Here is a 7006-nt window from a genome sequence, read left to right as displayed (position 1 = left end):
TCCGACCGGACGTTCCTCTACGTCCGGTCGGAGGACGTAATAATTGTTCCTTTAATTCACACCATATATATATAAAATACCTTAAAAAGGGTTCAAACATAATAATTTTATTTTAAAATATATATATATATGTTTTTATTTATAAAGATTAAAGAGGAAGATTCGTCATGAGTGAGAATACCAAATGAAATCCTTAACGCTGAATTTGGATCTTACCGGCTGATCTTTGCCGACGGGCTTAATAGTGCGATCGAAGGATATGTGCCAGTCGAGGAAGATATTGGCTGCTTGAGTTGGCGATGAGAGCAGAGAGAGCAGAAAGGAGATAGCTACGAAGTACCGTTGAAGGCCGACTCTGGACATGGCGCCGGCAGGAGGCCTCTCGGTCATCTAGCGGGTAATTTGATTGATGAGACCAAGCTACATTTGGCTTTTATAGCCGGGTTTATTCCTTTTTTTCTATCTGACTTTGAAAGTTGAAAGAAAGTTTTGGATTCTAACTAAATTTTGTCAAATATGAATTTTTTAATTATTAGATCTACACAATATTTCTTAAACATTTTGAGTTGACCGACCTAATTGGGGAGTATGGGCTCCTTTTGTATTAAAAAAATGCAAACTATCTGTATCAGGCGGATGTACTGAGGAAGAAGAGAAAGCGAAAAGAAATTTTTATTATTGATTTTCCTTAAATTGCAGCGGTAAAACAATTTACTTATATAAAAATGTAAAAGAGGAAAAATAGAGCTATAGTACTGAAACAGAGAAATAATCGTCTTGTATGTTTGAAGAAAACGGTGATAGAAGGTATCCATGTTTTAATACTCTCCCTCGAGATGGGCTATTATGTCTTGTATATCCATCTTGGATGACAACTAAGTCAAGCGGTAAGTGTTGGATCTGAATTTGTTCGTGGATAACACTCGACCTTACTAGTTATTGCCACTAGATTAGAGCTAGGAGATTAGGTTAGGTTTGAGTCACTATAGAGAGTTAGAGAGTCTATAAATGCTATCCACAATAACTAATATGGAGTAAAGATCTTAAAAATGCCTATTTACCTTTTTGTTTATAAGGCTTAGAGGGCTATAAAAAAGATAAACTTAAAAGAGATAGAAAAATATAATATATGACATAGTTAACATGGAAGCATGGCTTAGCTATTTGAAATCCAAGTGGATCCCTACCTCGAGGGTACATACCTTGAATGAGTTTTTGAGGGTAAGTATATTGGGTGAGTCTTTGGGATCTAGTGTATGGGGTGAGTTTAAGAAAAATAATCCTTTGGATGTGGGGACAAGTCTATAGAGGCGTTATTTGGAACCCTGAGCATGAGAGACAAGTTCCCTTTGGTGGACATAATAGTGAACCGAGAATTGATTCTACCTTAAAATTTATGGATAAGGGCTTTTGAGGTGTGTGCTTCCTATAGTTAGATTGGAGATGCCAACGGTAGTTAGCTGGCCTTGACTGCTAATAGTTGTTGTGGATGAGCGATTCCTATTGAGGTTAGTAAACTCAAGGGCTCGAAGTGGTTGGACAAGTTATTTGATTAGAGATATCGAGTAATATCATGCCTTAGTTCATCCTCTTGAGACATATCTACATGCTATAATCCTTTCACAAGAGAGTGGTCATTAATCTAAGTGCTGACACCAACCAGCCTACTACAAGGTCATATTCCCCTCGAGCGAGTTCCCCTATGCTAAATCTCTTGATAGAAACATATAAAGTACATGCAAATTACTTAGATATTCATGCAGGAGTATGTACTTAATTCCTCGATTCACTTGATGCTTGAAAGACAAGTTATAAAAATGACAAATGAATTAAGGATGAGCATTTATTGCTTTTACCAAAAATAAAAATAAAAATTGAGAGTAAGTAGAATTTACTGTCTTGTTATTACTATAGCCTCGTGTATCGCACAGGTCCACGTACACTAGCTCTATCTACATATAGCTCCACATATAAATAAACTCTATAATGCTACTTAATTGAACTCCTTTTCTTATATCTCTAAAATGGATTGTTATGTGGGGAATTCAATTGTGTTGATCAATATGATTATTCTGTTGTCTCAAACCTCAAAGCTTGCTGGGGGGTGCGGGGGGTTTACCCCCTGCTTAGGTTCAGGTACTTTGCACCCAAAAAACTTATCCATACAATGCCCCGACGTTGTGAACCTGAGCATGCCAATGTTGTGTTTCCGAGTGCCCTAATGCTGAATGAGAGAGATCAAAACTCCGTGGCAGTATATATATGACGCCGCAGTTGATCAAGACAGAGGTTTGAGCGCCGCAGCGCTGCGAGACGGATTGGACGGTTTTCTTTCTCATTTTTCTGAAGGGTTGCTTCCCTTGGGGTTATTTTACTTAGCTTTCTCTTATATTTTTTATAGTAGTTAGACATTGAGAATGTTGCATGTGAGAAGAGAAGGAGAGAGTGAGATAGGAGATATTTGTACTTATTACTCCAAATTTTCATGATGGATTTCTTGTTGTGGTGTTGCTCCATGATTTTTTTTTATATTTTGGGTTTTTTCATGTTAAATCCTGGTATTCTTTACTTTTTTACTGTATTTACTTTGTTGCTTGTTTCATCATTATGGTGTTTACTCCTCATCATCCCGAACAATTGGTATCAAAGCGAGGTTCTTCAGATTGAGTGGGAGTAATGGCAGACGAAGCAACGTACAAGATAGAAAAGTTCAATGGTTTCGAACTTTGCATTATGGAGGATGCAAATTGAAGATTTGCTGTATCAGAAGAAGTTGAATTTACCATTGGGAGGAGTCACCAAGAAGCCAAATTCTATGACTTGGAGGAATGAGAGGTTCTTAACCGGACAGCACTAGATGTGATATGACTTTCACTTTCCTCATATGTTGCATTCAACATTATAAATGAGAAGACTATAGTCGATCTCATGGCCGCATTGACTAAGATGTATGAGAATCCATCGGCTTCAAGCAAAGTATTCTTGATGAAAAAGTTATTCAATATGAAGATGTTGGATATCACTTCAATGGCGGAACACATGAATAATCTTAATACTGTGATGAGTCAATTGTATGTAGTTGGCATCAATTTTGATGATGAGGTGAGGGCATTGCTGTTGCTATCTTCATTGACAGAAAGCTAGAACGGGCTTGTTACTACGGTGAGTAACTATTCGGGAAGATCAAAGATGAACTTTGAGGATATTGTGGTAGGAGAGCGAACAATGAATCTTCAAATTCTGCTCTAAGTGTTGAATCAAGAGGAATGAGTTTAGAGAGAAATCCAAATAGAGGGAGATATAAATCCTAGAGAAGAAAGTCTGCTTTTAGTATAGGGAAAGTTATATGCTGGAGTTGTGGGAAGAAAGGTCACTTGAAGAAGGACCATGCAGTCCCAAAGAAGGGTAGTAGTGGAGGTCAAGATAAAAATTATTCTGCAAATATATCTGCAGAAAAATGTCAGTCAAATTCTCCGATTTTATCTCTAGGCAATTCTGAATCTTAGGTGATAGATTTAGGTGCTTCTTTTCATATATGTTCTAACAAGGATGCATTCAAGAACTATGCTCAAGGTGATTTGGGTAAAGTGTATCTCGGGGACAACAAGCCTTGCAATATTGTTGGACAGGGAGATGTTGATATTAGAATGTTGGATGGGTCCATTTGGGGACTTAAGAATGTTATTCACATTCCTTGTCTGAAGAGGAGTTTAGTTTCTATGAGTTAGCTTGCAAACTCAGGCTATGTGGCATCATTCACAAGAGAAACGTGGAGGTGACAAAAGGGGCTATGATTATAGCTCGTGGAAGTATTGAAGGCACCCTATATATTATTAATAGAAGAGAAGATTCTATTGGATTATCAGATTCAATTGTTGATGGAGGTCTTTGGCACAATGACTTGGCCATATGAGTAAGAAAGGTATGCATTCACTTCTTACTAAAGGAAAGCTTCATGATTTAAAACTTATAGATTTAGATTTTTGTGAAGACTATGTATATGCAAAGCAACATAGGATGCATTTTTTAAATACTAGTTCAAAGGTCAAATCAAAGAAGTTGGAGTTAGTACATACTGATGTATGAGGTCCTGCTCCAGTTACTTCTATAGAAGGATCTTTGTATTTTGTCACATTTATTGATGATCGCAGTACAAAGCTATGTGTGTACTTCATAAAACACAAGTCAGGTGTATTTGATGTTTTCAAGAAGTGGAAGGCCATGATTAAGCTTGAGACAAGTCTAAAAAGATGAAGTATCTTAGATAAGATAACTCAGATCAGATAATGGTGGCGAGTATCGTGATAAGGAGTTCGAGTATTGTGCTTTGAATGGGATCAGACATGAGTTCACTGTTCCAAGAACACAACAGAAGAATGGTGTTGCAGAGTGCAAGAATAGAACTAGGGGTGTAAACGAGTTGAGACGAGTTGAGTTTAGATCTTATCGAGCTTGGCTCATTAGTTAGAAAGTGAGCTCAAACTCGAGCTTGACAGACGAGTTGAATCGGACTTGTAGTACAAATGTATCTTAGGAGATCAAGCAAAATCTTAAGGCTAGGACAAATGTATTCTCCTTCCTTGTACTATCTATTACTAACATATAGTGGTGAACCAGAGTGCTATGATGAAGCCATTAAAGTTGATGATTCAAATAAGTAAGAGCAAACCATGGATGATGAGATATGTTCACTTGAGTTGAATCGGACTTGGGAGTTGACAGAGTTGCCAGATGGCAAGAGAGCACTGTAGAATAAATGGGCTTATAGGCTGAAAGAAGAATAAGATGGTAGCAAGCACTATAAGGCCAAACTTATAATTAAAGGTTTTTGGTAGAAGGAAGGAGTAAATTTCATTGAAAATTTTTCTCCAGTAATGAAGATGACTACAATCAGAGTTTTACTGAGCATGGTAGCAGTGGAGGATTTACATTTAGAGTAGATGGATGTAAAGACAGTATTTCTTCATGGTGATATTGATGAAGAGTTATACATGGTGTAACCTCAAGGATATATGATCACAGGCAATAAAGAGATGGTATGTAGGCTCAAGAGGAGTTTATATAGACCAATGTTTAAAATTGTGTAATTGGGTATTAAGGCGTTCTTTGTTCATTAGGCGAGTCATAAGCCTCAAGGCATTTTGAGGCGCAAGCCTCAAAATAAAAAGATTGCGTAAAACAATAATAAATGTCAAAAGTAAATTTTTATATGATACCTATAGAATATGTGAAATTATGATATATTAACTTCCTATTGAATTATGAATTAACAAATTGACATTCATATGAAATAATAAATTGCATAAGAAATAAAGTGACAAGTGATAGATTGATTGAAATAGAATTAAAATCCAAATATTTTAAGAATAAAATATTAAATATAAAAATTACATAAAAGTATTATATAACTTTAAGTTCAACTCCAAATTTCTTCTTTCTCAATTCTCTACTAATTTACATTTAATTTTTAATAAAAGCTAAAATAGTTAACAACAATTTAGGAATCATCTGCACTATCAACACTGAGATGGTCTTTATCTGAGTTGTCATCATAACAAATTGGTCTATCCCCTGCCTCATTCGGTAGAGTCGAATTCCTCCCAATATGCTTCTTTTTAATTTATTTCAATCATGTTCATCTTCTAGAAATATTTGCATCAACATAAATATGAGATTAATGCTCCAAAATTTTTATTGTGGTGGCATGCATCTTTCAAGGTATTGTCAATGACAGCTACGATGGCGTTGGTTATGGTGAAAGCCGCGTGTTGGAAGTAGAGGCAATTGAGAAGTTGCACTCGAATGTGCACGAAGGAGTGATTTATGTTAGTTTTAATAAAAAATTATACAAATGGGGTGAGGCGTAAGCCTCACGCTAGAGAGGCGAGGCGTGCCTCTAGGCGGGCCTCAGCCAAGCTGAGGCGCAAATCTCATATAAAGCTAGAGGCTTAAGGGCATTTTTCACTAGAATTGGGTTGTGGCGAGCCTCATATTGGTCAATTTTAGATATAGACTGAAGCAGGCACCAATATAGTGTTACAGGAGATTTGATAGGTTTATGTCAGATAATGAGTACATAAGGTGTCAGGCAGATCAATATTATTTTTTTAAATTTTTTGATAACTATTATATTATTATGCTATTGTGTGTTGATGACATACTGGTTGTAGGTTTAGATATGTAGAAGATAAGATGTCTGAAAGAACAATTATCAAAGGAGTTTGAAATGAAAGATCTAGGTCTAGCAAAGAAAATTTTTGGTATGAGAATCAGTAGAGATAGAAGTACAGGTATACTGAAGTTGTCTCAAGCAGAGCATGTTAAACAGATGCTTAAAAATTTCATCATGAATGAGGCAAAACCAATTTGCACTCCCTTGGATAGCCACTTTCAGTTATCCAAAGAATAATCGCCTAAATCTGAAGCAAAGGAATAATAAATGAAGAAGACTCCATATGCTTAAGTAGTTGGAAGTTTGATGTATGTTATGATCTGCACAAGCTCTGATATAGCATATGCTGTGGGAGTTGTCAGTAGATTTATGAGTAACCCAGACAAACTTTATTGGGCGGCAGTTAAGTGGATTCTCAGATACTTGAGAGGATCAGTTGACAAAAGCTCTTTGCTTTAGTGGTGCAGGGATTGATCTACAATGTTATGTAGATTCTGATTTTCTTGGAAATCTTGATGGTAGGAGAAGCGCAACAAGTTATATCTTCGCTTTGGGAAAGACTACAATAAGTTGGGTTTCAAGTTATAGAAGATTGTTGCACACTCAACTAATAAAGCTGAGTACATTGCTATCACTAAAGCTAGCAAGGAGATGATTCAGTTGCAAAGTTCTTGATATAACTTGGCAAGGGGAAAATAAATGAAAGCTACATAGTGGCAACATGAGTGCTATAAATTTAGCCAGCAATGCTGCATTCCATGCTAAGACGAAGCACATCTAGCTTCGATATCATTTCATCAAGTCATTTCTTGAAGATGGTCTGTTATCTTTAGA

At 36.3% G+C, this 7006-nt stretch overlaps 1 pseudogene; it reads right to left on the bottom strand.

The window, feature by feature from the left end:
- The window catches only part of LOC110100657, a 12145-nt pseudogene extending 6841 nt beyond the window's left edge, over positions 1-5304 (bottom strand).
- Between the last annotated feature and the right edge of the window lie 1702 nt (positions 5305-7006).

Source organism: Dendrobium catenatum, unplaced genomic scaffold (genome assembly GCF_001605985.2).
Source record: "Dendrobium catenatum unplaced genomic scaffold, ASM160598v2 fragScaff_scaffold_658, whole genome shotgun sequence".
NCBI classification, from domain to species: Eukaryota; Viridiplantae; Streptophyta; class Magnoliopsida; order Asparagales; family Orchidaceae; genus Dendrobium; species Dendrobium catenatum.
The sequence above is the reverse complement of the archived record's forward strand: the minus strand, read 5'-3'. Positions and strand labels throughout refer to the sequence as shown.